Source organism: Phyllostomus hastatus, unplaced genomic scaffold (genome assembly GCF_019186645.2).
Source record: "Phyllostomus hastatus isolate PE091 unplaced genomic scaffold, TTU_PhHast_1.1 phas_contig_152, whole genome shotgun sequence".
Lineage (NCBI taxonomy): Eukaryota > Metazoa > Chordata > Mammalia > Chiroptera > Phyllostomidae > Phyllostomus > Phyllostomus hastatus.
Window position 1 is genome coordinate 2,310,736 of NW_025333622.1, and position 16,455 is coordinate 2,327,190.

At 35.2% G+C, this 16,455-nt stretch overlaps 2 pseudogenes; one reads left to right on the top strand and one right to left on the bottom strand.

The window, feature by feature from the left end:
• Window positions 1-4,506: 4,506 nt before the first annotated feature.
• Window positions 4,507-4,985, bottom strand: LOC123813432 (annotated as a pseudogene).
• Window positions 4,986-5,853: 868 nt separating this feature from the next.
• On the top strand, window positions 5,854-13,263 carry LOC123813433 (annotated as a pseudogene).
• The last annotated feature ends 3,192 nt before the right edge of the window (window positions 13,264-16,455 follow it).

Genomic DNA, 16,455 nt, shown 5'->3' on the forward strand with positions numbered 1-16,455 from the left:
GAGTAATCCTTAAGAATTATATTTTCTTCTCAGCTGAATAGATTCTTAAATTCCACTCCCTCCCCCATCATTTATATGCTCTCTTTGTTTGATAATTCTGGGGATGACCATTTAATGATCCCTCTCCACCCATCTGCACAGTCCTGTCAATTTCTGATTATGAAAGGTATAAAAAAAGTAACAATTCAAAATAGTAGTATGACAGGATTAAATAGGAGAAGCTGAGGAGATTCAATTGAAAGATAGCACTAATTCAAAAATAATAAAAGGGGCACAGAATAAGTCCGTTATGTCACAATAATGCTGCAAAAACAAGTGATTCCCAGACTCACTGGCTTAAAACTCTAATTATTATCCTCATCACATAGGTATGGGATGGTTGGAAATTACCTTATTTTTTTTAAGATTTTATTTATTTTTAGAGAGAGAAGGGAGGGAAGAGAAGAGAGAGAGAAAGAGAAACATCAATGTGCGGTTGCTGGGGGTTATGGCCTGCAACCCAGGAATGTACCATGGCTGGGAATCGAACCTGGGACACTTTGGTTCCCAGCCCGCGCTCAATCCACTGAGCTACGCCAGCCAGGGCGGAAATTACCTTATTTAGATGGGCCTGTCTCTATGAGTTCTAAGCTTCATTCAGGCCTGCTCCACGTGTCACTCAACCACCTTAGACCATTAATTTCAAAGGTATGTTCTTCTTGGCAAGAGGCAGGAGTGCAAAAATGGCCAATAAAAACTTGTTGCCTCTTAAGACCAGAGTTAAAATTGGCTCACTTGTGCCAACTGCCCACAGTCTATGAGCCAAACCAAGTCACTTGACCAAGCCCTATATAATGGGGCAGGAAGTATATTTCTCCCGTAACGTTGGGGAAAGGAATGCATATTATAAATAATAATCTAATTCAACCAGTCACTTAAGCAATCTAAAATATTTCTACAGCTAGCCTTCACTATAGGGTTTTACACCTCTGTATTTCCATACCTAGCTGTCCTCCAGGTACCTCAACTTCTCAGTCCTTGGGTATTCCAATCTTGCCCAACGGCATGTTTTAATGACCTTTCATGTGTAGGCCCAGCTGCACCCAGTCCCTGAGTCATCAACAATGTAAAAGGCAATTTATTAGTCATGCTATTTATATTAATTCTTGCTGTAGAAAGTAAATATCATTGGGTCTGGGACAGGAGCTATAGGCTTGCAAAGAATTGACCTCTTTTCCTCTAAAAAGTGTTTGTAGGGTGTGAGTGGCTTTTAAACTAGGATTTTGCATAAATTTTCCTAAGTGCCATAAAAGAGGTTGCAATAGTTTATATTAAAGAATGCATTGTGTAGTATGAACATTTTAACAATATTAATTCCAAATTCCAATCCATGAACATAGAATATATTTGCATTTATTTATGCCTTCTTTAAGTTCTTTCATCAATGTCTTCAATCTTTCACCTCTTTACTTAAATTTGTTGCTAAGTGTTTTATTATTTTGATACTATTGTCACTGGGATTGTTTTCTTTATTTCATTTTTGGTATTTCATTTTTAGTGTATATAAACATAACTGATTTTTGTATATTAATTTCATATCCTGCATCTTTACAAAATTTAATTACTAGTTCTAATAGTTTCTTTTTCTTTTTTTGGTTAATGATTAGGGTTTTCTATATATAAGATCATGTTATTTAAAAACACAGACAATTAACATTTTCCTTCCTATTTGGATGTCTTTATATTCCTTTTTCTTGACTAATTGTGCTGGCCTAAATTTCCAGTGCTACATTGAATAGGAGTGGTAAGAGAGGGCACCTTTGTTTTTTTCCTGATCTTAGAAAAAAATATTTTGGCTTCTTACCTTTGAATATGATGTGAGCTGTTAGTTTGTTATAGATGGCTTCTATAATGTTGGGTACACTATTATATACCTAATTCAATGAAAATGTTTCACATGAGCAATGTTGAATTTTGTCAAACATTTTTCTGCATCTATTGAGATGGTCACATGATTTTTATCCTTCCTTCCATCAATGTAATGTATCAACTTTAGGATCTGCATATGTTGAAACTTTCTTGGATTCCAGGAATAGATCACACTTGATTTTTATGGCATATAATCCTTTTTTGTGCTGATGGATTCAGTTTGTTAGTATTTTGTTGAGGATTTTTCATCTATGTCCATTAGAGATATTGGCCTCAATAAGCTGGAAAACTATACATTTTTATACACCAGAACAACATAAATAAAATTAAAAGTCAATTAAAAATAAATAATATATTGTTGCTGCAATGACAAAACAAGAAATCATTCTCAATCTGATTTATTTAATCAATAAGCATAATTGAGAACCTAAGTAATGCAAGAGTTCATTCTAAATTAAGATTTCAGTGAGTTAAGAAAAAAATATTTTGACAAGAAGCAGACCTAGAATCTGGAAAACAAAGGCAAAACAAATGATAATGGCAATAATTAAATAATTATTTGTTTTGGTTTTCAATCTAACATACTCTGCTCTGCAGCAAGCTATATTTTATTCCATATCAAAATCTACAAAGTCCAAGTACTGATTTAAAAAAAAAAAAAGCTATCAAGCCATGACCAGTGTGGCTCAGTTGGTTTGCATCATCCTGCAAAGCAAAAGGTCACTGGTCATTCCTGGTCAGGGAACATTCCTGAGTTGTGGGTTCTTCCCAGGTCTGGGTGCCATACAAGAGGCAACACATAAAGGTCTCTCTCCCTCTTTTTCCCCCCTTTGCCCCTCTCTTGAAAAAGTAAATAGATAAAATCTTTATTAAAAAAGCTATCAAAAATACCAGTCAAATCCATGGTCTTTTTTAAAACCTCATCTTTGCATATTAGAAATTCATTTAATTATTTAAAGTGATGAGGATGCAATCAATGTTCCTATATTCTTTAACTTACCGTATTGGTGCTTCACCATATACCCAATGCATATTTCAAATGTTTATAATATTAAATCATAGACAAAGCTTGCTTGCTTTATATTTAAATTTTTTAAGTCAAAAGTTTTCTCTATTTTCTTTAGAAATATCTAAGTTTAAAGTTACAACCACTTGTATTTTTTACAGAAAGATATATAGTGTTCAGATGAAATATAAATATGACAATAAACTTTATGCTCTGTCTAGTGGTAAAGGTTAAGTACATTTTTCCTCTTCTTCTTGAGGATATCAGGACATAAAATTGGAAAAGTAGGTCAATATAAAAATAGAGTCATAGGACTGTAAGCCCATCAGTAATAAGTATTATCCTTCACTCTCACAAGAATGGACATTTAATGGAATAATAATAAAGTAACTTACACTCTATGAATAACTGAAGACATTTTTGCTTAGTTTGTGATATGAAAAAAGTTGGCTCAGGCAATTTAAAGGAATAATTAGCCAAAAGTAGCATTTTTATGTTGTGGTAGTTTGTCTTTCTAAAGAAATGATTGATGTGAGCCCTGGCTGGCATAGCTCAGTGGATTGAGCATGGGCTGCAAACCAAAGCATCGCAGGTTCGATTCCCAGTCAGGGCACATGCCTGGGTTGTGGGCCAGGTCCCCAGTGGGGGCCACATGAGAGGCAACCACACATTGATGTTTCTTTCTCTCTCTTTTTTCCTCCCTTTCCATCTCTAAAAATAAATAAATAAATAATAAATTTTTTTAAAAAGAAATGATTGATGTAAATATAATACACTTTAAGTGGTTTGCCAACCTCACTATGTTTAATTACTAAAGATATTATTTATAATGATATCAATTAAAAAGAAAAGTAAAATGTAACATTCAATATTTCACACCTTTAAAAACCGTAGTTCTAGAAGAACACTTTTTTCTACTTTTTAGAAATATTTCTTAACATGGGAGGCTTAGTATAATGGGAAGTAGACCAAATAAAGACATTTGATAAAGGATTTTACCATTTAAAACATAATTTACTAAAAAATGGTAAAAATTTAAAGTTTTAGTTAAAAATTGATAGGAAGATTACTAATTCACATAAAAACTGGCTCAATATCATACCTGCTGCTGAAAAATTTGTGAAACAGATTTCATGTTGGCAAGCAGAACTGTGGGCTGTCTGAGATATAAAAATATCTGCAAACATTAAATATGTTCTATGCAATTAAAGAAGTACAGATGCAAATTTCTGTGGATTTTTCTTGTGGGTGACTTTCAGTCTCAGTGAAGATGGGAAGTTGTAAGAAAGGTTACCTGACAAAGACAATGTCCTGAACTAATCTGACCTATTCCTAGATAACAGTATTATTATAGATAAGGGTATGGGATCATTTAAACTAAATGAATTAATCAGATGTAGATGTACAGTAAACACATTTCATAATAAACTGAAAGAAATGGGTATTTCTGATTTTCTTTCAAAGATTTGTGTTGTTATTTTTTATTGTAAAATGATCTTTAATTGAAATATTTTCTTTTGTAGTTTTTAACCAGCCGGGCATTCCACTGCACCACTGTGAATGTCACCTATGATGTCATGAGGGTGGCGGTATCAACACTGCAGCCCAGAGAATTCTCTAGCGGAAAATCGGTGCCGCATCTGTTGGGCAATGTTGGCAATCTCATCAAAGGTGATATTTCCATTGTGCTTAATGCTTTTAGCTTTTTTCTGCCTCGTGGCGGTTCTTTGAGGGCTTTGATGATCAGGGCAGAGGCAGAAGCCACTCTCTCAATCTGGGCCTCTCTGATCTCAATCGCCAGTTTCACTGTAATCCTCAGACCCTTCCAATCGCCGGTTGCTTTGGCAATATCACCAGACATTTTAAGATCACAAAACATTTTAAAGGACAGACCCAGCATGCCAATCTTGGAGGACAGGGCATATGTGACACCCCCTTCCTGACCCATGCACCTCACGTATACAGCTTTGATTTCAGGGTCAAACTTCTGTGGCATGGTGGGGGTGGCTGGTGTCAGATGAACCCAGATTCAGGACAACCGAAGAGAGTTGCACCTTAGCCTCCTCTGAAAAGCCAAAAGCTATTTCAAAGTCTTTATACTCTTTGTTTCTGAGAGAGTTAAGAATTTTGAAACATTTCCATATGGTTCTATTTGAATTATTTTCCACTAGGTGGAATAATAAAATATACCAAACGTTCCATATTTGTTTTTTTTTTTTTGCTTTCAAATTTTGACTGGCAATAAATAAATAAATAAATAAATAAAATTTAAGACCTCATAAGCTGAAGCTGTTGAAATAGTTTTGTGATTTGTATAATGTTACTCTCTTCTATGGAGGGTGTTAAAAGGAAATTTTTAGAAAAAAAAATTATAAAGGTATCCAATGAAACATGTATTTTAAAAGAGCAGACATTTCAAAGTATTTTTATTTTTTGTACTGATCTGTTTTATTTTTTAAATATATGTTATTGATTATGTTATTATAGTTGTCCCATTTTTCTCCTTTGTCCCACTCTACCCAGTACCCTCCCTCCCACCAGCATTCCCCGCTTAGTTCATGTCCATGGGTGGTATATGTCAGTCTTTGGCTTTCCATTTCCTGTACCATTCTTAACATCCTCCATGTATTTTGTACCTACCATTTATGCTTCTTATTCCCTGTACCTTCTCCCCCATTTCCCCCCTTCCTCCTCCCAGCTGATATTCATTCATGTGATCTCCATATCTATGATTCTGATAATATTCTGGTTGTTTGCTTAGTTTGTTTGTTTGTTTGTTTGACTTTTAGATTCAGTTGTTAATAGTTCTGAATTTGTTGCCTTTTTAATGTTCATAGTTTTGCTCTTTTCTTAAATAATTCCCATTAACATTTCATGTAATATGGCTTGGTGATGATTAACCTTGTCTGGGAAGCACTTTATCTGCCCTTCCATTCTAAATGATAACTTCGCTGGATCGAGTAATGTAGGTTGTAGGTCCTTGCTTTTCATCCCTTTGAATGCTTCTTCCAGTCCCTTCTTGCCTGCAGTTTCTTTTTAGAAATCGGTTGATAGTCTTAAAGGTACTCCTTTGGAGGTAACTCTCTGCTTTTCTCTTGCTGCTTTCAAGATTCTCTCTATATTTTACCTTTGGCATTTTAATTATGATTTGTCTTGGTGTGGTCCTCTTTAGATCCAACTTCTTTGGGACCCTCTTTGCTTCCTGGTCTTGTGTGTCTATTTCTTTCACCAAATTAAAAAATTTTTCTTTCATTATTTTTTCAAATAAGTTTTTAATTTCTTACTGTTCCTCCTCTTCTTCTGGCACCCCGATGATTTGGATGTTGGCACATATGGAGATGTCCCAGAGTCTTCTTATACTATCTTTTTTTTTGATTCTTGTTTCTTTTTTCTGTTCTAGTTGAATGTTTATTTCTTCCTTATGTTCCAAATCATTGATTTGAATCCCGGCTTCCTTCCAGTCACTGTTGGTTTCCTGTAGATTTTTCTTTATTCCACTTAATGTAACTTTCATTTATCCCTTTATGTTGTTGCCTTACTCAATGAGTTCTTTGCACATTCTGATAACCAGTGTTTTGAACTCTGCATCTGATAAGTTAGCTATCTCTGTTTTGTTTAGTTTTTTCTTTTGTGGGGTTTTGTTCTATTTTTTCTTTTTGGCCATATTTCTTTGTCTCCTCAATTTGGCAGCCTTTCTGTGTTTGCTTCTGTGTATTAGGTAGAGCTGCTTTGACTTCCCATAAAAGGCACCTATAAATTGTGTGGGGCGGAGCCTTAGGTAATTACCAGGGTGGGGCAACCTGATTCAATGTTTTGTGGATCTGTGGGGAGAGAGGGCTCAGACAGGAAACTGTGCTGCTGCCTAACTTCTGGGGGTTTGCCTGGCACTCGCCCCATTTCCAGTCACTTCACCCATACCCCTTACATGACTGGCACCCCCCGCAGCTGTTGCCCTGGTTTTGAATCCCAGAATAGGTGGTTTGCATATGATTTAAGACTGTGTAGACCCTTGATGCAAAGTTTCCTGAAAATTCAGCAATTTCTACTGCAACCCCAACCCCCAATGGTTTTTACAGCCAGAACATATAAAGATTCATCTTCCTAGCATTTGAACCCTGGGCTGTGTGGTCTGGCCTGGGGCTGGGATCACTCACTCCTAAGGTATCCCTCCCAAATTTTATTCACCACATGTGAATGTGAGACAACCCATGCCCTTTCCACCTCTGCCACTGCCTCCCTGTGCCACATCGTGTATCCTCACCTCTGTGCCATGTCCCTGCATCTCCACCCCTCCTACCCATCTGCATGAATATGACTTCTTTAAATCGTTGGTTGTCAGACTTCCATACAGTTTGGTTTCCTGAGAGTTCTGGGTATTATTAGTTTTGAGATTTAGTTGTAATTCCTCTTAGTGGTTGTGCGAGGAAGTGAAATGTGTTTATCTACACCTCCATCTTGACTGGAAGTTTCAAAAGTATTTTTAAACTGAACAACTTTTGTTACATGAAGTTCTACAAACACCTATCGTTAATCATTTTGTCCCATGGCCTAAATATCTTCAATCTATAATTTATAGTTATTTGTTTTGTGGTTATTTTTTTAATATAAAAACTCTAGTTCCAATCACATTGAAATTTAAATATTAATGTAAAGATACTGTACCTATATTATATAAGCAAAATGTGGTTATCCCAATAATGCAAACAAAAATCTTTGCTTTACTACTGATTAGACATGTTATGCCAAAGTTCTGTCTGCATAATTCCTTACCTCCTCCAATTCCTTGATTAGTTAACTTCAATAATATTATGGGCCTTAGATTAAAATAACAAAAAAGAAAAACAGGCTAACATAGTTAATTTTTACTTCATAAATTTAAATTAGGAGTTGTGTCAAATATTTTTTACTTTAGGACAATGTGTCTCTTCCAAGATCAATGTTAAAATGTATATTTCTCTCTGTAGAAGGTAAAAATAGGGTACATATTTTCAATTTGTTGTCAGATTTTAGAGCTATATTATTTGGTTTGTCCTTTTAGGTTAAATTATAGAGATTATTAAACATTTCTGGTCATTTTGTACTGTACATTAACATAAACTTTAAAAACTGAAAATACAGCTCTAGCTGGTGTGGCTCAGTGGATTGAATGCCAGCTGCAAACCACAGGGTCACTGGTTTGATTCCCAGTTAGGACGCATGCCTGGGTTATGGGCTAGGTCTCCAGTAGGGCACACGTGAGAGGCAACCACACAATGATGTTTCTCTCCCTCTCTTTCTCCTTCCCTTCCCCTCTGTCTAAAAATAGAATAAATAAAATCTTTTAAAAAATGAAAATACCAAAGGTAATTATAATTTATTACACTAATTTTAATATGTTTATGAAAAGAACTATATGCAAACATGCAGTATTAGTTGTTCCCAGGAATATCTTATTAAGTTAAACTCACATCTCTTTCATGGGGAAAGTTTAGACTTAAAGTAATATTTCATTTTTTCTTTTGTTTTCTTTTTCACATTGTTATTTCTTATTGTTAGTGTCTCTTGAGTGAATATTTGCATCAAGAATAGAGAGAATGTTAAATTATCTCACCACAATATTATGATTGCTAAAAGAATTAAGTGAATTAACCTTTATAATTACATTGTTTTATTAAAATAGTTATGAGTATATATTGTCCTTAAACATATCCTGAATCTCATATTATAATCACAGAAAAGTTAATAAACAGGATAACTAAACAAATTTGGACATTTTCATACAGCTTTCCCAAGCTTTTCTTTATTTAATTTAGGAAACCTAATCCAAAAATATTTACTGAGTACTTTGTAATGTTAAGGCAGAGTGAAACATAAAATTTGTACCCTATGCTCAAGCAACTACTATCCACATGTGAGATAATACCAACATACTTGAAAGGTGGAGTATAAGCAACATTTTGAAGGAGTGTTTTAGCTTTGCATGACTATTTTAACACTGTTATCTCAATCTAGCTCAGTTTTTATAAGAAAAAATCAAATTAAATTTAAATATTAATAAACCTTCAAAATACAAGCAGAAACAGATTACTGCTATCTCCTCTCCTTCCATCTCCCTGGTATGAACCACAATCTATCTCTCACTTATATTACTCCAATAGCCTACTAACAACATGACCTCATTCTGGAGTTATCCCTCTGCACATTATTTCTAATAGCAGCCAAAATAATACTTTGAAAATGGAAGTCATATTTTGTCATTCACATGCTTAAAAATCTGCCCGGGCTGGTGTGACTCAGTGGGTAGAGCTCCAGCCTGCAAAACAAAGTGTCACCAGTTTGATTTTCAGTTAAGGGCATATGCCTGGGTTGCTGTCCAGGTCCCTGGCCAGAGGCACATGAAAGGCAACCATGCAATGATGTTAAAAAAAACTGATATTTTATTTTATTTATGGTAGAGTTATATTTCATAAAGTGATCTATAAGATCTTCCATGATAGGCTCTTCAACTCTTAGCCAGCACACTGCAAAAGTTCATATGCAATTTTCTCTGGTTTACCAACTTTGCTCACTCGGCTCCTTCCAGTTTGGCTCCCTTCATGTTTTCAAATCCCCCAAGCATGCTTCACTCTTAGTAGGATCTTCACAATGTCTATTCCTCCTGCCTGGAACACTTACTCCAAATACCTGCAAGTCAATGTGCTCATCTCCAACATTGCTCAAGTTTCCTTGACTATACTTTTTTTTATATAAATTTAATCTTTATTGCATTTTTCCCTCATCACCATTAATCCCCTTATCCTCCATTTCCCTCAGCATCCATGAATCCTTTTTCCTTTTTGCTCATTCCACCAATGCCCTAACCTCCCCTCCTTTAGCTCTCATCCTGCTCAACATCTATGAGTCTGTCCCCATTTTTCTTGTTATTTCAGTTTGTTAATTAGATTCCATGATTGAGTGAAGTCATAAATTGCTTCCTACTCCTCATCTCTGACACTTTCAAGTCTTCTTACCTTGATCTAAGTATTGTTATTCCATAGCAGTTATTGCATTCTAATAAACTAATTATTTCATTATTTGTAATGTTTATTTTTTTCTTTAAGCACATAAAGCTAAGAATCTTTGTATTGCCTGATGATATACCTTTTAAAATATTTTATTTGTTTATTTTTAGAGAGATGGAAGTGGAGGAAGAGAAACATTGATGTTTTTCTCAATGTTTTTGCTGCCCCTCACACATGCCCTGACCAGGAGAAATCCACAACCCAGGCATGCTCTCCAGTCCGGAATCAAACCAATGACCCTTTGCCTTACTGGATGACGCCCAACCAACTGAGCCACATTGGTCAGGGCCTGATGATGTAGCTTAAATATGTAGAGCAATGTAAAACACACAGTGAGACTTAATAAAAATGTGTAGGGTAAATAAGCAAATGATTATTTTAACAAATAGGAAATGCTAGCATTTTTTTCCTAAAAAGTTCAATTTCTATTAAAATGGAAGCCACCTACATTATGTTTAGATTTTTATTTTTTATTCTTTCATTTTCAATCATAAACTTTTGCTAGAAAGACCAAATTACCACCACCAATGTATATAGAAAAAGCAAGAAATAATAATAGAAAAATTATCAATGAGCTTCTCTTTATTATCTTTGATCAAATATAGAAGTTCAACGTTGAAGTTTAAGTACTTTGCTATTTGCTATTCAAAAGTGAAATATCTTTTGTGATGCTATATTGGGTAAGTATTTGGTCTGCTCTTCCAGCAGGCAAATCAAGTTCTGGGCTTTGGGTCACATTTTGAGAGGGGACAACTTATGTAGTTTTATGGAAAGAACAAACTAAATACCTTCTTCCTTTTATTGAAAACAGACCTCTGCCTACCTGGTGTGTTCTCATTTCCCCTTTACTAGTGCTGGCGTATTTTTTCCCTGTCAGAACATACACCATGGGTATATGCCTAAGGGTATAAATTGAATTATGTGAATTCATCTCTAAGTTAACTAAAATCCTACTTCTTTTTCTACTACCAAAATACATACATACATACATACACACATACATACATACATAGCAGAATGCTAATGTAGTGAATACTTTACATTGAATTTCATTTGTTTTCATAAAAATATTTAAAAACCCATAAACATTGGCTTTTTGCCTACTTATAGATACAAGGTAGTAACATAGAATAGATGGAAAAGCACAAGAGTTTGACACTGAATAAAGAATCACTACTTGGTTTTATTCTGAGAATACTTTTTGAAAAAACATAGGGAGGCAGATCCAACTGCTCCATACTGTCATCTGACTCGAACTTTATTCTTTCATTCATTCATTCAATTTTTAAAAAGTTATTGAACTCTATGACTCAGTAAATTATATAGCAGGGTTGAATATAAAACATGGTCTTTGCTTAAAAAGATAAATCATCAACCTGTAAGAGAAGGAGAGATAAAAAGCACAATTAGAGTACAATACACTAATTACCCTAGGCAGCCAAATGCAAGCAAAACTTCCATAGAAGAAATAAAATGGACATTTCTTTCCTCTGACACTAAAAAGCCAATACTCACTAAACTTTAACTCAATGGGTTTCCTATTTTGAGCATTCAATAATTTTGCTTGTGTGATTTCTTCTTTGCCTTAAAATTACACAAGAATGTGCATTTATAAAACAAATGCTGCATGCGGATATCAACCTGATATTTCTGGAATATACACTTAATTATGTCTCTCTGGGTCCTCCAATGCAGTCTCTCCCTTCAAGTGACTACAAAGCCTTTCCTAACTTGAGCCTTTGCCTTTACTTTTCATGTAAATGTCCGTCCATACCTTGCTTTTTTCTAAGTTCAACCATCTCGCTTTTCCAAGGATTGTATTGCTTTTTGATTCAATAATGTAAAACCTCTTATAGCTTCTTCAAAAAGAAGCTATAAGAATTTCATGCTTCTGAATCTTTGTTCATGAATGTTTTCCATGCCTAAAATACTATTGCAACTTTCCCCTGTAGTAAACTCTGCCTATCCTTTAAAACTTTCTTATATTCTGTGAAGCCTTTCTGGACACAGAGTTATCCAGTCCCACTCATACTTCTGAAATTTCATTGAAAGTTTTCCTTTTGCATTTATCACATCACATTTTAAAGGTTGTCTCATTTCCCTCTGTGTCTACCTGGCTGCAGCATCTTCGAAATAAGAGAGAGATAGGCAATATGTGCATCTGTTGGTGACCCTGAGAGGACTTACTGCTAGAGGTCTTCAAAACAGCCTCCTAGATGGGATAGAACACATTTTTTCCTCTTGAAGGCTACTAGCCTGCTGTTCCTTGTAGGAGATCCTTTGTGGAATTCCCTCCACTGAGCAGCAGGACTCTAGGGGGCTCAAGCCACTGAAGATGCCAATTTGAAAAAAATGGAAGAGGAAGGGTGACTTAAAAGGGAAGGAAGGAAGGGAGAGAGGGAGGGAGGGAGGGAGGGGAAGGAAGGAAAGGAAGGAAGGAGGGGAGGGAGGGAGGGAGAGACAGAGGGAGGGAGGGAGGAAGGGAGGAAGAAAGGAAAAGAGGAAGGAAGGGAGGAAGGAAGGAAGGAAAAAGACAAGAGAGAAGGAAGGAAGTTAGTAAGGAAAGAAGAAAGAAAGAAAAAGAAGAGAGAAAGAAAAGGAATCCTGCAAAAGAAGATGTGGGAAAGCTAAAGCTAAGAGAAGAGGCCACCCTCCTGCTGAGAAACATCACTAATCCCTGATTCCCACCCCCACCTCCCCACACCCACAACTGATAAAGCAGATAAATGCTATCCTTGATACTGTGATAAACTACAAAAGCAGGTGTAAGGTAGAGAAGGTACACAGTAATCCTCAACTGGAAATAGAAGGAAACAGTGCAGGATGACCACTCAGTGAAATCTTCATTCAGTTACCTTCAAGAAAAGAATTACCAGAATACTAAGAATTAATTAGGAAGCTGATGACTTTCAGAAAAAATAAGGAAAGAATTTGTAATCATAAATAACAGCACCCGGGAGACCTGAAAAAAGAAGGCATGCCTCTCTGTTGTAATGCTCAGCTCTTCAGCTTGGAGGGATCCACCTGTTAGACTCCATCATCAGAGCAGAAAATTGTCAAAGGAGAGGAGAGTGAAAATGAAAGCAATGAAGAGGAGGTGGTAGAAGATGAAGAGGAGTCAGAGTCAGAGGCAAAATCTGTTAAGGTGAAAATAAAGCTCAGTAAAAAAGAGAAAGATTGGAACGAAGGAAAAAGGCAAGAAAAAGGCCAAATTGAGGAGAAGCCAAACTTGGTGTGGGTGATTTCAACAGCAATGAAGAATAGGATGAAAATGAACAGTCAAAAGCAAGTGGAGCTGATGATGAATGAGGGATATAGACATCTGTCTTTGGTAGAACTAATTCCTTCCTCCCTCTCTCATTTCTACCCAATGTGTTTATATGTCATATGGGTACTGGGTTGTTTCTGTACACCATTATCTATAAACTAGTTTTAGGACAGTGCCAAACAAGCATATGATACCATGGTGTAAACACACACTCACACACACACACACACACACACACACACACACAAATATTTGTAACATATTGTAACCAAATGGGCCTCAAAGATTCAAAGATTAAAACAAGCAAAATGAAGCTTTAGATAGAAAATATGTGGGTGGATAATATATTACTATGGGTGGGCCTAATTTGGTAATGGTTTGTTTGTGCCTGGTTTTATCACCTGTTCAGATAAGAAGATTTTTGTCTTTTTGTAGCACTGGTAACCAGAAGACATTAAACATCACTGGTTATTTTATTTTTCATCAAGCAATCTTCAATAATTTTCTTTGTTTTTTTTTTAATATTTGTACATTATGGAACCTAGAAGCAACACTAGTAGGTGATTCATGTACAGTAGACTTCACCTGAGTAGACGTTTTTCCATTTTATGCACTATGACCTCAAAAAATGTATGACTTATGTCTACTGTAAACATTGCTTAATTTTTTTCTGCTTTTGATTAAAAAGGGTCTGTTGAAAATGGTACTAAATATTGCAGTCTGTATAGTGCATTGGATGGCTTTTTTTTTTTTTTCAGGTTGATAGTCTGTGTTACCAATGTGTACTGGCTCCTTCTCCCTAAAGTATACTTAATCTTTGCTTTCTTTGCGCAATGTCCTTGATTGTAAGTCATAAGCCTGAGGCAAAAAAAATTCCAGCGATTTCCAAGAATGTGGTGTTGGTGCTTTCTTAATAGATAATTTAGCTCAACAACAAAAAAATAAAGAGACATAACATTAATTTACATTTCCATTGTTTCTCACAGTATTGACATCTAGTAGTTGTTAAATAAATGTAAATTAATTAAAATGAATTTAACGACCATTTCATAAATTTTTGTTGATGTTTTTCATTTGTGCCAATAAAAATACTTTTTAAGTATCTACATTTACCATTTGCCGCTCAATGAGAACCAGTTTGCCAAACTCCCCTAGCCTGAACTAATTCATAGTTTTGTTAGACTCCTAGAAAAAAGTACATTGATATATTAAGGTTAGTCTTTAAAAACAGGAAGTATATCTCAGAGAATATGATCTCAGTATAGTTAACCTATTTTCAAGCTTACAACCTAGATATATGTTAGATACAATAAATGCATTTCTATTATATCTTCACCTGGAACCACTTTTAAAAACTATCAACATTTATCTTTCATTCATAGCTCAGAAACAGGAAACTATTTATCTTTGTTTCCAGGTCAAGTAACTACTAGGTATTCCATGAAACACACTAATTTTCCAAATGGTGGAGTACTCAATCTAACAAAGAATATCTGTTGCTCTAAAAAGTAAATATTAATCTTTCTATTCATAAGAAAAAGATTGATGCCTGAATTGCCTAGCTTTTCATTATGTCAAGTGGGAAGGAAAATACAGAAAACCCAGGAATATCATCATAAAATTAGATCTGAATACTCCCCATGTACTGGCTCATGCAGGGTGATGTTTCTGTTCCCCACTGAATGAACACATCAGTCCAGGTTTCTGTGTCTTGACCTCTTAAGAAATGGTGCCATATTGGTTGCCTGGCAATATATGAACCATTTCTTAATATTAAGGTAATTTATCTGCCACTAAGTAATGTTTTTATATTCATCAGTTCTACCAGCAAAATAGTTTAACTATATTGAATGTTTATTTCTAGATCAGAGTTTTATCCAGTTATTGCAGTGGTTGGTCTGGGTTGGGGTGGGGAGGGTACGTTTTGAGAAAGAAATTCCTTAATAACTTCATATTTTAAAATTTGGAAAGAATCCTAATCTTCCTAAATTGTAGACTAATTTAATGGAAATAATAAAGTCAGTTTAGAATACAAAGTAGGTGACACACAAGATTTACAGCTGAATAACAATATCAAGCAGCACCAAAACACAAAGACAAAGGAGTCAGCCCTGGAATAAACTTTAAGAGGTGATTTATTCTACCCTGGTTTAGTGTGGAAACTCATTTATAAAATTGATAGTAATTATGACTTCCAACCTACTTTAATTAACCAGGAGACATAAATCCACAATAAGGGAACAGTAAGCATCAACTCATATTTTTACCCTCAAAAGTAGTTACCTTGGTTCTTGGAATTGAAAACAAGGTTTTATATTGTGTGCGTGTGGCTGGAAATGGAAATAGTCTAGGACTGCTAAAAGGGCAGTTTCACTGATCAACGTCATAGTACTAAACAGATCTGGATTCTGTGAACTTGGTCCCTTTACTGTGTTAATATCGTGATATCTAAAATACCCTGCATTTACATCTGTGATTCTCATCACCCTACTTGATTTCAAAAGAAATACATAGCTGCATGCTCTGGGTTCCTAGCCTTGTGTTCTCAATCCAGATGCTAATTTTACGAACCCATCGCGAACACTTTTACTTCTTAAAACTAGACACTGAGTGGTAGTGTATACAGATGTTTGTAGATAGCAACATGGGTATTATAAAACCCAACTCTGTTACCAGCCTTTAAGTCAGTATTGGGAAGTGTACAGGTCTTCTCAAATTCTCAACAGTTTTCCATATGCATTACTGCAAATGCAGAGATGTCACTCTGGTAGGAGTACGTATTTATCCATTAGAAATAAAGTTCTATGAATGATGTTTGGTGAAAACAGATTAGGTGATTGATAATTAGCCAGGGGCACAGGGTGAGGGGCAAATATGTTACAAATTTGTTGCCAAGCCCACTATCTCTGAAAAAGGTGGACTTATTAACAATACCATCTAGTAATTATTTGTATATTACTAGATGCTTTTCAAGTATATTTTAAAATCCCACAGCTAGTACCTTAACCCAGTGGTTCTCAGAAGCCACGTGTCTCATGTCTATGTACAGATGCTGGATGTGAGACGAGGCATTGGAAACAGACCGACAGGTAACAGCCTCAAAAGATTGACAAACATAGTTATAACTGTCATTTCAAAAGTCAGGCTGTTCTTTAATAACTTAAGTTAAAAGTCGTAGCTCAGATAGTGTTTATAGAATATTTTGTATAGTCAAAAAAGGTAAACTGATCAAA